Raw genomic sequence first — 19,759 nt, forward strand, 5'->3', positions numbered from 1 at the left:
CCTGGCTGCCCTGTATTTTTCTAATTAATAAAAATTTAGAGCATTTTTATTCAAATGACTAAAGATACCTTTGATCTCTTCATCTAAAAACTGCTTGTTCACATCCTTTGACCATTTATCAGTTGAGGAATGACTTGTATGCTAATAAATTTGAATCAATTCTCTATATATTTGAGAAAGGAGCCTCAGTTTTTTTTATCTGCAATATGAGAATAATAATAATCTTAACCACTTATTTCAACAGTAATCGTGAAGAAGTCAGTTTATACACCTTGAAGTGCTATGCAAGTGTAAGTTATTCTTATAAATAAGTAGAAAGAAGGTATAGTTTCTGGAGGATGGAGAGTGACCCTTGGAATTTTAAGCAGTTACTAGGAACCCATGAGAAACCACATGAGAATCAAGATATTGAATAATCCTGAAGAAGAACAGAAGGAAGGAAGAATGGGACAGTGACTCCAGTAGTGGTATTGTGAATGACAGAAGTTAAGGAAGTATTGAGAGACGAAAGAGAACTTTTCTATAAAAGTGAGTGTTTCTGTAGAGATGAAGAATCACCTCCAAGATGAGAATCAGTTACTTTGTGATTTATTCCTGTCTCTAGTGCATTTGTGGCTGTATTTTTTGTGTCTCCTAATAGCCTATGTTGTTACAAATCAGGGGAGAAAAAACCCAACCTCCTTGGTGAACTTTGAAGACCTTCTATTTTTTTCCCTAGGGTTTTTGCATTTTTACTTTGCTTTGGCATCACCTCCTTTAATTGGTTGGTCCTCCTCTTCCCAGGCTTTCAATCAGGAGCCCTGCGGGCTGCTTATTCTCTATTCTGACTTAGGGAAGTTCTGCATAGCCGCTGATATATAGTAGGCCTGGACAATTTTTTGTTTCTGTTTTTGTGAGGCAATTGGGGTTAAGTGACTTGCCCAGGGTCACACAGCTAATACGTGTCAAGTGTCTGAGGCTGGATTTGAACTCAGGTCCTCCTGAATCCATGGCCGGCGCTCTATCCACTGTGCCATCTAGGTGCCCCCTGCATAATTATTTAATTGGGTAAATGGTTCTCAGTGCTAATTTACCATATCTATATGTATGTGTGTATATACACATGTGTGTATATCTATATGTGTGTGTGTATACATGTACATACACATACATACACATATATATATATATATTACATAAGAAATAACTAGCTACCCAGCTGTCTTGCTTATCATGATAATTTTTTTTTAGTGAAGCAATGGGGGTTAAGTGACTTGCCCAGGGTCACACAGCTAGTAAGTGTCAAGTGTCTGAGGCCGGATTTGAGCTCAGGTACTCCTGAATCCAAGGCCGGTGCTTTATCCACTGTGCCACCTAGCCGCCCCTGGATCAGATTTTTAAAAGATGTATTTGATGCCTTTGTGTTTTCGCTGGAATAGATGATAGAAATGCATAATTGAGTAAGCATATGGTTTCCATGTGTGTTTATATTTACTTGTATTTTTTATGTAGTTATGTAGACACATCTGTATTAGAAATAGGCTATTTTCTGAGATCAGTTCTGCACATCTGTAATTAAGGAAAGTGTTAATGATTTGTAGCACTTTATAAGCATTACTAGACACAAGGTTTGCAGTTCTCAATTTTAAATAGTAATTGTTTGTAAAGAACTCTTCCTATGATAGAGGAACTATAAGTAGCAATTGGCTGCAAATAATCCACAAGGCATTTTGCCATGTTTGGCATAACATAAATGTATTCTGGGAATTTAAGATTGAACTTGACCCTGCTGTCTTTTAAAGAATAATGGTTTTCTTTCATTTTGTTAGGTATAATCTGACTTGCTTGTGAAAAAATTGTGTTAATGTTTTCTTTAAGGGGTCCTGTAAATAACTGTCCCTGTTAGCCAAAGTTATGTCTTCAAGTAGAGGAAAGATTCAAAGAGCTTTTAAATTAATAACACAAAAAAGATTTCCAGTGTTTTAGAAAAATTACTGTGTTTTGAGGAATTAAAAGTATCTATAGTTTATGTGTAAAAATCAGCAAACTGTGGAAGATCACTTAAGGTAGGAGAAGGATATGACTGGATTTAGTTAAAAGCAAACTTGTTAAGAGCTTGATTATTGCTTCATCTCTGGTGCTTTAGCCATAATGCATTCTCAAAAATACTGATTATACAAAGAGTAATTTTTATAAAAATAAATTAATGGTTTTTTTATTGAAAATAATGGTAACATGCTGTCTAGGGGAAGGGGGAGGGAGGGAGAAAAATCTGAAATTGGAAAGCTTGCATAAACAAAAGTTGAGAACTATCTTTACATGTAATGGGGAAAAAATAAAATACTTTATTAATTAAAAAACCCTTTAAATAAAAATATTTACTGTCAGTTATTATTTTTAAAATAAAATAAAATTACTAGCAGTAATGAAAATAATGGTAACAGGGGCAGCTAGGTGGCGCAGTGGATAAAGCACCAGCCTTTGATTCAGGAAGACCTGAGTTCAAATTTGACCTCAGACACTTGACACTTACTAGCTGTGTGACCCTGGGCAAGTCACTTAATCCTCATTGCCCTGCCAAAAAAAAATGGTAACTACATTTCATTACTTACCATTATGATATAAAAAAAATTGGAAACAAATGTTACCAGTTATAGGTGACTTTTTTCTCAAACCTCAGTTTCAAATTACAGCAACCACTGAAGGACAATTAATATACATATATATATATATATATATATATATATATATATATATATACACACACACTCATATTATATGTGTATATATGTGTGTACAAATAATATGACACACTTATATATAATATAATCTTATATGTGATATGTTATAAAATATATCTATATTCTGTTAAATATGTTCTATATTACATTCTATATGCTATATAGCAAATATATTTATAAATATATATAATAAACAAACTTCATCTTGAAACATAAAGTAGACAAAAGAAGAAAGAAATTGATGAACTACTAAAATTTTTTTGTGTGTGAGGCAATTGGGGTTAAGTGACTTGCCCAGGGTCACACAGCTAGTAAGTGTCAAGTGTCTGAGGCCGGATTTGAACTCAGGTACTCCTGACTCCAGGGCCAGTGCTCTATCCACTGCACCACCTAGGTGCCCCTACTAAAATCTTAATAAGGAAGTGTTGAAGACTATGAGGTAACTGAAAAGCTTTACCTAACACAAACTTCAGAAATTATAGCTAATAACTAAATGGATAATAAAAACAGCACCAAAATCTCAAATGAACATCAAAGCAGGATGGAGATTCTTGAACCAGAATTCCAAAAAGTTCTTTTAAAACAATTGACAGCATGAATTCAACTAGGAAACCAGACACACCATAGCAGAATAATTTTCACAATTTAGTATCTGTTGTACTAAACATATTGTATCATAAACAAATTATGTCATACAGTATTTTATAGAATGTGTCAAAAATTTCAGGATCTGCACATAGCACTTGTTAGCATAATAAGAACCATGGTAGGAAAGGTAGAGCTATGGAGATATGCCCCTAAAGTAGTGTCAAATACCACCATTGCAGAAGTGACTTCAGAGAGCTACTGAAGATATATTCAAAGGTATTGGAAGTTTACGTTAATATCTTACTGGTACATGTAATAGAAAATTTTAATGCCATTTTGCCCATTAAATACAACAACAAAGAAACATGCAAATTGGAATTCAAGAAATAAGACCATACCAGAAATTCTAGGTATCACTAATCAAAAATTGAAAGTGAAAAGCAAGAGTGGTGGTTCAAAGAGTAAAAGTAGCACAAAGATCAAAATAAAGAATTCAACATCAATAAAAAATTATACTAGGGCAGCTAGGTGGCACAGTGGATAAAGCTCCAGCCCTGGATTCAGGAGGATCTGAGTTCAAATCTGGCCTCAGACACTTGACATTTACTAGCTGTGTGACCCTGGGCAAGTCACTTAACCCCAGTTGCCTTACCCCCCCCCCAAATATATATATATATATATGTGTGTGTGTGTGTGTGTGTGTGTGTGTGTGTGTGTGTGTATATATACACAAAACAGAATATATATATATATATATATATATATATATATATATATATATATATATATATATATATATACACACTGTTTTGAGAAGCAAAGAAATTAAAAGGAGTAGGGAGGGAGTAAACATTTATTTAGTGCCTACTATGTTCTAGGCACTGTGCTAAGTTCTTTTACAAATATGATCGCATTTGATCCTCACAACTCTGCAGGGTAGGTGCTATTATTATCCCCATTTTACAGTTGAGGAAAAAGAGGTAAACAGCAGTTAGGTGACTTACCCAGGGTCATAGTAAATGTTTGAGGCTGGATTTGAACTCAGGTCTTCCTGACCCCAGATCCATCGTGCTATCTATCCACTGTACCATACAATGTAGAAAGATGAGGAAAATTTCTGGTCATCTATATGGTCAAAAGTTGGAGCAAATACAAAGAAGAAAGCTTGCATATTGTTAATATAAAGAACAATGAAATGGTTATATGAAGCGATATGACTTGAATTCTGGCTTCTCTGTAAAAGTGGGAAGTAATGGCTTCAGATAAGCTCCATGATATTAACTTGAATGTTTCATAGTGGTAGATGAATTATTAGCAAAATGCTTAACCAGCTTCCTCTCTGATGCAAGCTTGAGCTCATTTTTCTTAGCAGAAGACATTACATACTTATTACTCAGAGAAGAGAACACAAGGGACCCTTCCAAATATAGGGTATAGGCCAGATATGTGTTTGTATACTTTATACAAAGTATTCACAGTTTGTATTGCTCAAAAATTAATACATATATAAAAACCCCCAATATTTTGCCTAAGGAGCGAGAAAGTCCCAAGGATTTAATGGGCAACCTAGTATAGATCTGATGATTATTAAATAACCACTTGAAAATGCTCTAACATTTATGCCACCTTATTATTGCAAAGCCTTCATCATTCATAACTTAGTTATGTATTACAAATAAGATCCATGCATAGTTAGAATGTGTTTTTGATGTCCACATAGAAAACTGTTATATAAGACTCTACCAATACAATAATGTCAAGATTGCTTTTAAAAATGGCATTTTTCACAGAGACATTTTAAGCTCTTTAAGGTTTGGTTTAGACTCAAACCCATTATCACTTGTGAATAGGACTGAACCTGGCTTTCATATCAAAGAGGGAGTTGTACCAAAATATTTTCTTAGTTTACATGGATGACATCATCAAATAGCCCATTAAATAGTGACTTTATTAGATATTTACTTTGTACAATGATATCAAAATGTCATTTGGGCTTCATAAGTATACAGTTTTTCATGTGAACTGGAAGTAAGAGACTGAAGACTCTGAGGCTGAATCCATATGTCAAACTGAACCAGTTTATGAAGGCAGTGATCATATATATCTTATTCTTCTCCATATAAGACTATTGAGCATAAGGCTATCATGGAGAAAACTGAGGTTGAGTGTTCTAAGAAACTGACTGGTATCTTGAATTTAAAGCTTAATGGGAAGAACATATTTAGAACAATTAACACCTACACTGTACCATTCTTAACTTACTTTTTGGCATGGTAAAATGAACCATGATGGATCTAGAAGGTGTCTAAACAAAAACTCTTTAAGAATATTACAAAACACTCCTCACCCAAGGCAGCTGTAGAGAAATTAACATAAAAATACTTCTGCAACAAATAGTTCTCACAAAGCAATAGTAGAAGCCGACAAAAAGTACACAGCACTATATTTGTTGCCTATTACATAGCTAAGATCCAAGAGTGGAATTCAAAAGTCTTTGCAAAAATGACACTTTAATGAATTCAATCAACAATATGCCTACAGAGAAACATTGAACAAATGACTGTCTTGCAGATAGGTTCCTGAAAGGAAGATATCTATGATAGTGATTTAAAAATTAGGTATTTGCCCCCGCCCTGAAATTATAGAAAGGTTATCCTTAAGCATTCAGGACTTATTGATTATTGAAGGTTTAAGTGAAGTGGTAGAAATTTAAAGGTAGAAGGGAAATTATATAATTTAGATTGTACTCCTTATTTTATAGATGAGAAAAACACCACCCAGAGAGAAGAAGGAAGTTGTTCAAGGTCATACAGCTAGTTTTTATTGATAGTGTGTGTATCTGTGGTTATTCTCTCAAAACTGCTGAGATTTTGCATAGTGGACTAACTTAACTATATTCACATGTGTAAATAGCTATTTAATAGAATGGAATAGAGATTTTGGATTATGGGATAATTTAATAATTGTACATATACATATAGTTATTTAATAACTTGTCCCAGTACAGAGACAATATCCTACTCATTTCTTATCCTTGGCAATGTAGTAATAGTCTAATAGTGCTGAATCAAAGAGACCATAAATATATACTTATTTGGTTGGTTCTCTTAAAATGTTTTATTGATGACTTTTTTTTTAACATCGCAATCCCCTGTCATTTCTGGATATCCTCTCTCTGCTTCCCCCCCCCCCCCCAGTTATTGAGCCCTTCTCTAAAATTAGGGATAACAGTTAAACAAAATGATTGGTTGATTATTTTACTCCATGATAGAACAAAAGGAAATGTGAAAAATTTATGAAAAGAGAGGTCAATTAAACAAAAGGAAGACATTAAGAAAAATGCATTGGGGATTAGATTACTAGAATGCTTTGCCAAGGCATTCTATGACCTCTGGCCTGAATACCTTTCAAGGAAGAGTTGGTAAATTTCGGTTTAGGAATTTAGGAGTACTGGGGCTGGAAGAGATGACTTTTGTAAAGAACTTGGCTCCTTTATTTACCGTAACCTGTCATGACTTAGAGCCTAGGGTGTGTCTTGATGGGGGGTAATTCAATAAATATTTATCCTTAATGATATCCTTGGCTGTAATGGCTAAATGGATTGAAATGTTGCTTGTTTTCTTTAAAAAAGATGGACATTTACTAAAAGGGATCAGTATACATTAAACTAGGTATTAAAGATAGCCTTTATCAAAACCCCATTCATCTTCTGAGGCCTAGTTCAAGCTTCACCTTTTCTTAGAAAGTGTCTCTTGTTCACTTTTGCCTTCTCAATTCCTACAGCCCAGGTGCTATCTTTTCTCTCATCTCCCCTTTTTCTTCTCCTTTCTCCCCAGTTCTTAGTGTTTTCTGACTCTTGAAATTATGTTGTATTACTTTGTATATGCTTTCTATTTACTTATTTACCTGTTGTAACTCTTCAGTAGAGTGTAATTTCCTTGTCAGGGTCAGTTTCACTTTGTCTTTGTATCTTCATTGCCTAGTACAACATACTATGCATTTGTTGTTTTTGTCATATCCAACTCTTTGGGACCCCATTTGGTGTTTTCTTGGCAAAGATCCTGAAGTGGTTTGCCATTTCCTTCTCCAGCTCATTTGACAGGTGAGGAAACTGAGATCCAAAGGGATGAAGTGAGTTGTTCAAGGTCACATTGTTAGCTCCTGGTGAGCACTGACCTTTTATAATTTAGAATAGCTTGCCACATATTTCTGCTCCTCAATGTCTTTACTTAGCAGGCTGTGAAGGAATATAATACTTCCATGCTAAACAAACATAGTTTACACAGCACCCTTTGTACAAACCAAGAAGGGAATGAACATACTTCTTAGCATTATTAGAATCATTTTTTATAATCCAGGTGTGCCTTACTTATCTTTACCAGATTCCCATAGGAATTTTATTGCCTATTGTCGCTTTAGAAATAACATATTTATTAATAATTATGCAGATTTGGGGCAGCTAGGTGGCACAGTGGATAGAGCACCAGCCCTGGAGTCAGGAGGACCTGAGTTCAAATCCAACCTCAGACACTTGACACTTACTAGCTGTGTGACCCTGGGCAAGTCATTTAACCCCAATTGCTACACAAAAAAAAAAAAAAAACTCACCTAATAATTATGCAGATTTAGAGCTGGAAAGAACCTTAGACCTTGGTGTTAAGAACCAAGTTATAAGTTGTTTGGAATTTATTTTTATGTGACCTGTTTTTCCAACACTTCTATAGTCTAGGAATCTAAAACGCTTTTTAAAGTATTTGTTATGGATTTTTTTTTGGGTGGGGGGGCTCATGAAAGAATTAAAACATCTTGTTAAGAAATTAGACCATTGAAGCAATCATTTATATCCAATCTAATTAATAAACAATTATGTTTCCTGTGGAATCTTGCTTTAAAGAATTACTTTAATGATTATGTATACATTCACTTGACTGATTAGTTTTATCAGAGAATTTATCTTGTTTTTTGCCATTCTGCTTACAGGGATATTTTAGTCATCTTTGTGTTACTGTAGAATATTTAATATAGAAGAATTTAATATTGATAGATATGATATAAGATAGACAAAATACTTTTATCATGGCAGAGTTGAAAGTCAGTTACTTCCCGCTTTTGCCTGTCATCCTTGTGCAGGGGCCTTGCTAATCTCTGTATCATTCCAATTTTAGTATACGTACTGCCGAAGCAAGCACTGGAAGTCAGTTACTAAGAGGAGATGGAGTATCCTAACTTCCTGAGATTGTTGCCAGATCACTTTCCCTTTCTTAGGAATTTTTTTTTTTTTTTTTGGTGAGGCAATTGGGGTTAAGTGATTTGCCCAGGATCATACAGCTATTAAGTTGTCAAGTGTCTGAGGCCGGACTTGAACTCAGGTCCTCCTGACTCCAGGGCCAGTGCTCTATCCACTGTGCCACCTAGCTGCCCCCTTAGGAAATTTAATTTACCTTTATAAGGAATTGTACTGGAGAAATTCAGGTAAACCAGTACCCTCCAACTTATGAAAAGAAGATCTGTATCATAGGATTTAGATCTGAAATGAACTTTTTTTTTTTTGGTTTGTTTGTTTTTTTTTTTGGTGAGGCAATTGGGGTTAAGTGACTTGCCCAGGGTCACACAGCCTAGTAAGTGTTAAGTGTCTGAGACTGAATTTGAACTCAGGTCCTTCTGAATCCAGGGCTGGTGCTCTATCCACTGCGCCACCTAGCTGCCCCTGAAATGAACTTTTAAAATGATCTAAACCAGAGCCCTCATTTTATAGAGGAAGAAACTGAGTTCTAGAGGGAATAAGTCACATACCCAGAGTCATACAGGTAGTAAGTAGCAGAGGTGAGATTTTAACTCAGTTACACCAACTTTAAATTTCATGTTTTTGCATCGAACTATATTTAAAAATTCATTGGCCTGAATTCTTTCTAGGAAAATTTCTAGTTGTCCCTCACATTTAGAATACTTAGTATATAAAATTAGCTTTTCATTATTTATTTGAAATAATGGCATAGCAGTTAAAATGGCACAGTTATAGGATTTAAGTTTAACCATGGGATGTATGTATATGTGAATGTGTATCTGTTTTAGAACTGTGTGTCATATTACTATTACCACATTGTTTCTCATCTATGGTCTAAGAGGGAAAAGCTTAAAGTGATTAGTCAGTTTAAGTGATGAGAAATGTAAAGAATTTTTCAAGCCTTAACATGTTAAATACATTCTAGCTATTATTTTTATTTTTTAAAATTATTATTCGCCATTATTATTTGTGAAGTGAGCAGCTATGGAATTTAAGCAAGAAAGGCACATACTCAGGCACATATAATAAGAGGAAGAGGAGAGCAGCTAGGTGGCACAGTGGATAAAGCACTAGCCCTGGATTCAGGAGGACTTGAGTTCAAATCCGGCTTCAGACACTTGACACTTAGTAGCTGTGTGACCCTGGGCAAGTCACTTAACCCTCATTGCCCCACAAAAAAAAAGAGGAAGAAAGATGCCTAATTTGTACCAAGGCTACCCCCCCACACACACACACACTCACACACTTCAGGAGTCAACTTTACTTCCTAATTTGCAGGTTAGGCTAATTATATTATTTTAAATCATATTTGTTTTAACACAACAAAAATTATAAAATTATAAAAATTATATTTATTTTAACAAAAAATCATTAACATGTATATGACAGATGGCATTTAAGGTGAGTTGACCAGTAGGAAGAGTGACAGAGGACCGTTAGAGTTCTGGGTAAATCCTCCTGGAAATCAAATGAGAGACTATGGGGATGGGAATCGGGATAGTTTTATGTTCTAGGCTTAGATCTTCTACCATGCCAAGCTACTTCACCTTTTTGGGCCTGTTTTCCCATCTCTAAAAGCAGAGGATTGTAATAGATGATCTCTAAGGTCCCTTATAGTTCCAAGATTTTATGACTTGTCATGTATAATTCATGAAATAGATAATGAAAAATTGTCTAGTGTTTTAAAACACTTTGAGCATTAGTCACTAGCAGAGTTGGAAAAAAATACATTATGGATGAATTTTTGCCCTCCCAAGTAGTCACTGTGTTTATGAGTACTTTAAATGTGGCATTCAGCTTAAATAAATAACTGGGATTTAGGCCGAGGGTTTAGTACTCTCTCTTTGAAAGTGTTTAAAGCAGGCTAAACACTATACAAAGCACTACAAAGATAAAGTCCCTGCCCTAAGAGCTTGCACTCAGAGTGGACAGTTTTAACCTCTAATTAACATTAGTTTGAGAGTTCTTTTCCTTTTAGCTTCCAGAACACCGTTGTTCCCATAGGAAGAAATCATTTGATGGCTGGTGAAATAGGCATAAAGAAGAAATACTATTCCTTCCTCCCACTTAAGTTTTGTAATGCAATATTTCTCTTGAGATCATTCCATTTGAGATAGAAGAAGAGAAGTTTCAAATTTTGCAATTGATGGATACCTCTGGCAGACTGTGCAGACTACTCAGGAAAGTGCCAGAAAATAATTAGCTCAGTTGTGGATGTTGTGGTGAAGTTGTGCCAGCATACTTGAGTGCTATCCTCCAGCTTGGGATTGTCAATAAATTGTATTATCCTTTGCTTCTTGCCTGCTCCCCAATTTTAATTTTCTTACCCATTCATTCATTCATTCATTCATTCATTCATACATTCAGTCATTCATCCATTCATTTCTTCATTCACCTAGCATTTATTCAATGCCTACTAATTGTTAGATATTGTGGTAGCTGTTGTTCATGCAAAACCCCTTTGAGGATCCCTGCCCTGAAGGTGTTTACATTTTTCTTGGGAGGAAGCAAAATATATTTTTAAAAATCATCTTGAAATATTTATACAATATTGAAGTAATTTGGGAATCAGAAGGGTCTTAAATTTGGGGACATCAGGGTAAGCCTCTTGCAGTGGGAGTCACTTTCTGGGAACTTTTTTCTAATATATGAGTCAGGAAGTCCTTCTCCATGCAATGGGTTCTGTGTTCTCTTAGCCATCTACTTGTCCATCTCTTGTGCTTCTTCCATCTCATACCTGTTCTTAAACCCATTCTTCACTGTCATTGTGATCTTATCATCCGGTCTCTCTTCTCTTTCATGGGTGAACTCCTTGAGAAGATCATATAACATTTGGTACTTCCATTTCCTTTACTCTCTGTCTTTGCACTGACAGTTTCAAATGCCTTCAAATGCTCTGTCTCCTCCCCATTTCCCCTTAGTTTCCCTGACTCAACTCAAAGGCCTTTTGGCAGGGTCCTTTCATTCCCCACCCCCTCCAGCTACAAATTCCATTCCCTTTTCCATTACTTTTCATCTATTCTGTGTCTGATAATTACCTATTTTCATATTGTCTCTCCAATTACAATGATAGCACTTTTAAAGCAGGGACTATTTTTGTGATTCCTTGTATCTCCAGAGCTTAGAATAGTGCCTGAAGCATCAGAAATGCTTAAATGTTTGTTAACTGACTTAGTGAACTCAAATACTTTTAGTCCTCTGTACTTTCTTAGGCCATTACATTGTTTTTTTAATTTTATTTCCTTCTTGTCAACATTTGACATTGTTGACTACAATCTTCTCTAAGATCTTGTCCCCTTTCTGCATTTTCTTTTATTTTGAAATCGAAGTTATTTTTTAGTGAAAAATAAAACAAACATGAAATATTTTCTACTATGGCATGCAGAATTTGAAAAGAAAGCATTTTAAAGTAATTTTATAAATATGTCTATACATCAGCTAACCTGAGTGTCTACATTATTAGTTATAGGAAAGACAGCTCTAGCAATCATGAAGTCATTTGTCAGAGGTATAGGGATTCAAGCCTAGGAAGACAAAGACCTATCATTCTTTGTGAACGATTGAGTTGGGTCACCTATACTAAGCCTTTCTCTGGTTATGTGTGATAATAGAACAGAGAAGTGAAACTGGTATATTATTGATATGCTTTTTGTATAATTAATCCTAGGGAAAGAGCTTTTATTATCTGAATCAAGTTTATAATATCTGTGGAATCCAAGTATTCTTGAGGCTTTATGCTATGTTTTTACCCTGTTCTTTGAATTTTTTAAAAATAAAATTTTATTATTCTGAACTTGACAAATACCAACAAATATGGGCATTTTTGTATTTAAAGGGCATTGTATAGAAAATTACAAATCACCAAAAACTATTATAATAATAATTCCATTGAATTAATAAACCATAATTTGTTAATCCATTCCTAGCCAGGTAATTTAGTTTCCAATAGTTTGCTACCATGAAAAAAGTGCTTCTATGAATATCTTCCTTCTTTCTTTTATACTTTTGGATTGTGAGCTTAATAATCATATTATCAAAAAAAGATATGCATAGTTTAATGGCTTTTGGGGTATAAGAAAATGACAAATGAGACAACATATCAAAATTTTTGAGATGTGGCCAAAAGAAAATGTATTCCTCTAAACATATTTATCCCCCCCACCTGAGAGAGAGAGAGAGAGAATAAGGGTTCTATGAACTGGGAATGCAATAACAAAACAGATTACTTTTTAGTTAACATGAGAAAGCAATTAAAACCAAATTACTAACATCAAAAATGGGGGGGGGGGAGAATATGTGAAAAATAAAGAGTAAGTAAGGAGAACTGTTAAAAATTTTGATATGTTGTCTCATTTGTAATTTTCTTTGATTGCATTATTTATTTCTCCTGTGTTTAGTTCTTTGACATACTTTTTTAAGTCACTCTCACTTCAATTGGAGTCTTCTTCTTCTTCAATTGGAGTCTTCATTTCTTTATCAGGTTTTTATGTCTAGCTTATGGTCAGTTTGTATTAAGGTACTATAAACTGCTGAGCATTATGTATACTTCCTACACTATTTAGTAATTACCAGAGATCTAACATATTCAACTTTTTAAAAAGTCCTATTAAGGTTCTTAGCTTCTGTCTTATCTTTTTGTTCATTTTATCTAGGTCTAAAAGGGCGTACACAATGAAATTCCTGAATATTATAGCTTTGCTGATTGTTTCTCCCTGTAGTTCAATTCTTTTAAGCTATTAGATGTCATGCTATTCAGTTCACATGGACACATGCACATATATAATTTGATATTATTTAATTTTCTATGGTGCATTTAAGAATAATGCAATTTCTTTGTCTCCTTTAACCATGTCTATTTTTACTATTGCCTTATCTGAGGTTATGATTGCTATACTCATTTTATTTTAGTTTGACTAAAGCATAAGAAATTTAGCTTCTCCCCTCATTTTAACTCTGAATCTTTGTTTCACCTGTGTTTTTTGTAAACAACCTACTGTTGGATACTATTTTCATATCTATTCTGCTTGCCTTTGTGTGTGTGTGTGTGTGTGTGTGTAAGTTCATTCCATTTGCATTCACAATTATGATAGCTAATTGTGTACTGTTCTCCATCACATAGTTATACTTTTTCCCACTCTTTGCCTATCCCTTCTTTACAGAGAGTAAGATGGTGATCAATATGTCATGTGTAATTGAAACAATTGACTTCTACTTCCTTCTTTTTTCCAGATTTAATCCAAATGCCAATCACTAATTCTTGTACTTTCTTTTATTCCGCTCTTTATGACCTACTGTCTACTTTTTTTGTTTTGTTTTGTTTTGGTTTTTTTGCAGGCAATGGGGGTTAAGTGACTTGCCCAGGGTCATACAGCTAGTAAGTGTCAAGTGTCTGAGGCCGGATTTGAACTCAGGTACTCCTGAATCCAAGGCTGGTGCTTTAACCACTGCGCCATCTAGCTGCCCCTACTGTCTACTTTTGTTCAGGCCCCCCTCACCTCTCACCTAGATTACTCAAGGACTTCCTAATTGGTTTCCCTGCAGTCAAATCTCTTTTTTCCATTCCATACTTTACACAGCTGCTAAAAAGATTTTCCTCAAGCTCTTATCTGACCATAACATTCCCCAACTCAATAAACTCCAGCAATTTCTTCTTGCCTCTTGGGTAAAAGAGAACTCCTTTGTTTAGCTTTGAAAACCCTTCAATACTTGTCCCCAAACTCTCTTTCCTGCCTCATTATACTTTACTCTTCTTCCTGTACTCTTCCATCCAGCTAAACTGTCTTTCTGTTCTTGAAATGCAGCACTCCATTGTCATCTCTATGCCTCTGTACAGGCAATCCCTTATGCCTGGAATGTTACCCTCTGTTCACTTTTACTTCATAGAACCTCTGAATTTATTCAAGACACAGTTCAAGGACCAACTTCTACATGAAGTCTTTGCTGATCCAATTGCTAGTGCTTTTACTGGTAAATACTTAACAACTAGTTATCTGGTCAGAAAATGTAATCTTGACACTTTTCATTCTGCATTATAAACATTTTTTCTATCACTTTCTTCAGTTTAGACAACAAAATGATAACAACACATCAAGGTATTATTTGTAGCTTTTGCCAATTTCTGAGGTGGAAATGCTCACACTGGAAATGTAACAATCAGCTCTCCTGAGCCCATACAAGCTGGATCCACCATTCATCTTTAAATAACTTTAACCTTGTACTTATTTATATTTATTCTCTTTATGTGTACAATGCTCAAATATATGATATACATAAATATATTATACATGTATATATACTTGTCTCCACAATGCAATGGAAGCTGAGAGTTTGATCATTCTTTGAATTTTTACCTATAGTGCTTAGCCCAGTGGTTCACATAGAGTAAGTTCTTAACAAATGCTAGTTCGTTGATTGAGCTTGCCTTTGGCTGAGAATGAACAGTATATATTCATTAACTGAAAGAAAAACATTTGGACTTCTCAGTGCTTCTGAGACTCTCCTCACTTGCCCAGTTTTGACTGAGTGTTTGGTGTCTCTTATTTTTAGGGTTTCCATTAATGTCTTCAGTGTGTGAAACATGAAAACTGAAGCATAGCTCTCATAGGAAATTGAGGGCTTTTAGACAATGGTCTCTTTATCACAAAATCCTATCTTTTTCTTGAGTTATATGGGCAAAATAACAATCCACCATGGGAGCAGATAGGTGGGTATGAGGCAAGGAGAGGAGGTGGGGGAGGCAGGGAACCTAATTGCAGTGTAAAAAGATCTTCTAAGTAAAGCACCTGACAGTGTATTTACAGCTATGCTTTTTCAGGTACCGAAGGGAGTCTTCTTACAGTCAGCCTTGTTAAGTGTGATGTAACACATTTGAGACATGGTACTTATTTGCAATTTGTGAACTGGTTATAGCATTAATAGGGGCCCCAACTTATTAATGTATCAAGTTCAGTAGTCAGTAGTTATTCTTGAAGTGCTTTGAACTCCCTGGGAGAAGGTAAGTCCTTATATGCAATCTGTGTTCCTCTGGTAGTAGTGGGGGTGTGGTGGAGGACAGGGCTGTTGGGTCAGTAAAATACTAAGAATAAGCATGAATAAATTCTGCTGCTGCAAGATTAAAGTAGATAGAAGGGACAGCTAGGTGGTACAGTGGATAGAGCATTGGGCTTAGAATCAGGAACATTCATCTTCCTGAGTTCAAATCCAACCTCAGACACTTACTAGCTGTGTGACCCTGGACAAGTCACTTAACCCTGTTTGCCTCAGTTTCTTTCCTTTCCTTTTTTTTGGGGGGGGCAGGGCAATGAGGGTTAAGTGACTTGCACAGGGTCACACAGCTAGTAAGTGTTGTATCTGAGGCTGGATTTGAACTCAGGTCCTCCCAAATCCAGGGCCAGTGCTCTATCCACTGTGCCACCTAGCTGCCCTGCCTCAGTTTCTTTATCTGTAAAATGAGCAGGAGAAGGAAATGGCAAACCACTACAATGTCTGGCAAGCAAACTGCAAATGGGGTCACAAGGAGTCAGACATGGCTGAAATGACTGAACAATAACCAGTTGAAGTTGGCTTGTCTCCTTTCAACTCCTGTAGTTCTGTACCTGTCCTATGACACTCACCACTACCTTGTATTAGAGCCATTTTTATCCTTTTTGTTTGTTTGTTTGGGGTTTTTGTGTATGTGTGTGTGAGGCAATTGGGGTTAAGTGACTTGCCCAGGGTCACACAGCTAGTAAGTGTCAAGTGTCTGAGGCCGGATTTGAACTCAGGTACTCCTGACTCCAGGGCTGGTGCTCTATCCACTGCGCCACCTAGCCGCCCCTGTATCCTTTTTTTATCTCCCCTACTTGACTCTTAGGTTCTCTGAGAGACAGGATTGTGCCTTATGTAACCTTCCATTTCTCACAAGGATACTCTATAGATGTTTGTTGTATCAGTGACTACACTTGACTTACCATTCTTGGAAAGAAGCTATTGAGGTTTTGCCATGATGGCACTTTTCTTTTCTCCTTGGGGTATAGTTGGCTACCTCTTTTGAGCTGTCCCTGATATAATTAGGACAACAAGTATCTAAATGTTGAGGGACTGCTTACTATATTTGGTTAGAGTCCTGGACTTGGAGTCAGGAAATTGTTCAGTTGTTTTAAATGTATCTGACTCTTCATGACTCCATTTTGGTATTTTCTTGGTAAAAATACTGGGGTAGTTTGCTCATTTTGCAGATGAGGAAACTGAGGCAAAACAGGGTGAACTGACTTGCCCAGGGTCACAAAGCTAGTAAGTGTCTGAGACTGAATTTGAACTCAGTTCTTCCTGATCTCAGGCCCAACACTGAGCCACTTAGCTGCCTCAGGGAGTCAGAAAAACACAAGTTTAAATTCTGACACTTCCTAGTGTATGACTGGTCTGATTATTTATCCTCTCAGAGCCTCTCAGTTTCCCTATCGGTAAAATGGGAATTATAATAATACTTATACCACTTTCCTCTCAGGGTTGTTGTGAGGGTCAAATGTGGTATATGAAGTGTTTTACAAATTTCAGAGTACCGTATACTTATCAGTTATTATTTTTATTAATAGTAATAAATGGCAGTAAAACTTTCTTGATGATATATTTGTTCTTTGTTTTTGTTTTAATTTCATGAGATCCTTTCTCTGCTTCAAGACTTAGAAAAAAGCTTTCACCAGAAGTTCTGTAATGAGGTTCAAGCAGTTATTAGATTTTCTGACTAATTATGCCAGGTGTGTATTTGTTAGTACAGGTAATATATTTTGAAATGGAGCATTATGTTTAATTTTAACATCAGCAATATATCACATCTTGTCAGGCATTTCAGCTAAGCAAGATTGGGTTATTTTTGTTTGTTTGTTTTTTAATTTTTTAGTTTAGTTTAGTTTTTTGTTTATGTGGGGCAATGGGGGTTAAGTGACTTGCTGAGGGTCACACAGCTAGTAAGTGTCAATTGTCTGAGGCCAGATTTGAACTCAGGTACTCCTGAATCCAGGGCCAGCGCTTTATCCACTGTGCCACCTAGCTGCCCCAGATTGGGTTATTTCGATAATAAATCAAATTGTCATATAATAATCTTTTCTTTCCCTCATCCTCCAATCAGTTGAATAGAAAGTTTTATGGACAATAACCAGTAAAATAAAAATCATTGTGCTGACAAGTGAAAAGGACCTTGGAACCCAGTGTCCCCCCTGTATTTTTGTTTGTAGAGTGAGGGTGTTCTCAGACCACTTCTCCACCCCACCATAAGATTTAGGATATTTTCATATTGTTAAATTCATTCTCAGAGGCAAAAGTATTTTATAGGATGAATTTCAGTAATCTGCTTTTATCCTATGATAGACATTTTAGAACTTCATTGAATATTATACACCATCAAAAATAACTGATCACAGTGTAGTTGATTTCAATTTTATAACACACTTTCAAGGGATATATTAAACAGCTGGGTAGCTATTATTGCTGGGAGGTATTATTGTATTAAACTAATCAAACTCTCTGGTAAAAGGGATATGTCCTAGATTTAAAATTTGAAATCCTTTCATTAGGAGCAGTACAAGCAGATATGCACATTTTGGTGAAGCTTAATCATTTTTGATGGCTCACTTTTATCAGTTTCCTCCCATTTGTATAATTGCTTGTGTTCACCTCTTCTCTGGGTTGCTTTGCTGAATTTTACTACAGGTGTCCTTTTCTTTACAAAAGAGATGTATTTCATTCCACTTAATAAAGCAACTTTTATTTTCTCAATGACATAACAAAGTTATATAATTGTTCCTGTAGACTGAGCAGGAAAGAGTTAAAGCTCCTGCAGCATGATGAATTAATTTTGTAGTGTTTTTGCAATACTTTGAAACATACCACTTCTAGCAACTCTCCTTCTCTTCCCTAATCCTCATCTGGTGCCTGCTCTTTTCTTACTTATATACCTTTCTCTAGTTCACAGGGATTTTCTTCATCCTTGAGAATTCCTCAACTCCATACTCAGAGGTTAATTTCCTACCTATTCTTTAGCTTAATGTCAAACATCAACATCACTTTGTGTCCATTTCTAAAACTTGATATGATTTCACTTGATGTGCCTTCAAAATTGGGGTCTTAGGTTCAATGAAATAAATTACTTTTCCAACCCAAAATCAGCCAACTTAGATATTTTATAAAATGTTTTGGCTAAAAATAGCCGCTCTCTCTGTTGAGTAATTTCCCTTCAACCTATGGTAAAGCTGGGATGGAGTATTCTTTTTAATTCCAAATAATTTCAGGCTTTCCCCTCTTCAGGTAGATTCTAAAACTGCTTGGTAGAATATAAAGCTGTTTTTGAGCCATTCTAATTCCAAACCAAGCCACCCATCAAAGATAATTCCCTCTTTGCCATTACGGTGCTCATTTTGAATATAGAAAACAGAAAAAATGATTCTCTTTATGTAAATTATAATTCTCTTAACAGCGTTCTGTCATAGTATAACCTTAGTATAAAATCAAATACCCCCCTAGTGACATTTTACTTCATATAGAAGTGAGCATATTCTCTCTACCCTTACTTATATGCCCTGCCTGCTCACATACCTAATCAGTTTAAGCTTTTTCCTCTTAGGTCATTAATTCTATTTCACCAGAATAAAAACAGCATGATAAGAGTAATATGTCCTAGAGTTCTAAAAAGATATCATCATACTATTTTCTTCCTTGGAGAAAACATGATTAAGCAGAAACTTCATTTCTCATTTTTGCTTTCATTCTTTTTGCATTTTTTTTGTTTCCAAAGTGTATTGAGTGTGTGAACAAAATTTCCATCCTATTCGCATTGCTCTTCACTGACTCTGTTCTTTTAATTATTTCCACCTTTATAGAAATCTCATCTAGTCTTGCTAATAAGTACTTTTAAAATATATCAGCTCATTATTTGTACTAAAAGTTAAAGGTATAAAAAGGAGTAAGGGTAAAACTGATACTTCATGGATAAGCAGGATTTCCTGAAATCGCTTCAACATTTGTTAAATACCTATGATTTTAAATTCAAAATAAGTACATCTTTTTTTTTTTTTTTTAGTGAGGCAATTGGGGTTAAGTGACTTGCCCAGGGTCACACAGCTAGTAAGTGTTGTGTCTGAGGCCGGATTTGAACTCAGGTACTCCTGACTCCAGGGCTGGTGCTCCATCCACT

At 35.4% G+C, this 19,759-nt stretch overlaps 1 protein-coding gene and 1 non-coding gene across 2 annotated transcripts in view; one reads left to right on the plus strand and one right to left on the minus strand.

Moving 5' to 3' along the window:
• Window positions 1-19,759, plus strand: part of PRKCA (protein kinase C alpha) — a 512,156-nt gene that overhangs the window by 50,763 nt on the left and 441,634 nt on the right. The gene's annotated exons all lie outside the window — the stretch shown is intronic.
• On the minus strand, window positions 8,394-8,497 carry LOC122726999. Its single transcript, XR_006352984.1, has one exon. It is a non-coding gene; the product is annotated as a U6 spliceosomal RNA (small nuclear RNA).

The sequence above is a fragment of the Dromiciops gliroides genome, chromosome 4 (genome assembly GCF_019393635.1).
Source record: "Dromiciops gliroides isolate mDroGli1 chromosome 4, mDroGli1.pri, whole genome shotgun sequence".
NCBI classification, from domain to species: domain Eukaryota; kingdom Metazoa; phylum Chordata; class Mammalia; order Microbiotheria; family Microbiotheriidae; genus Dromiciops; species Dromiciops gliroides.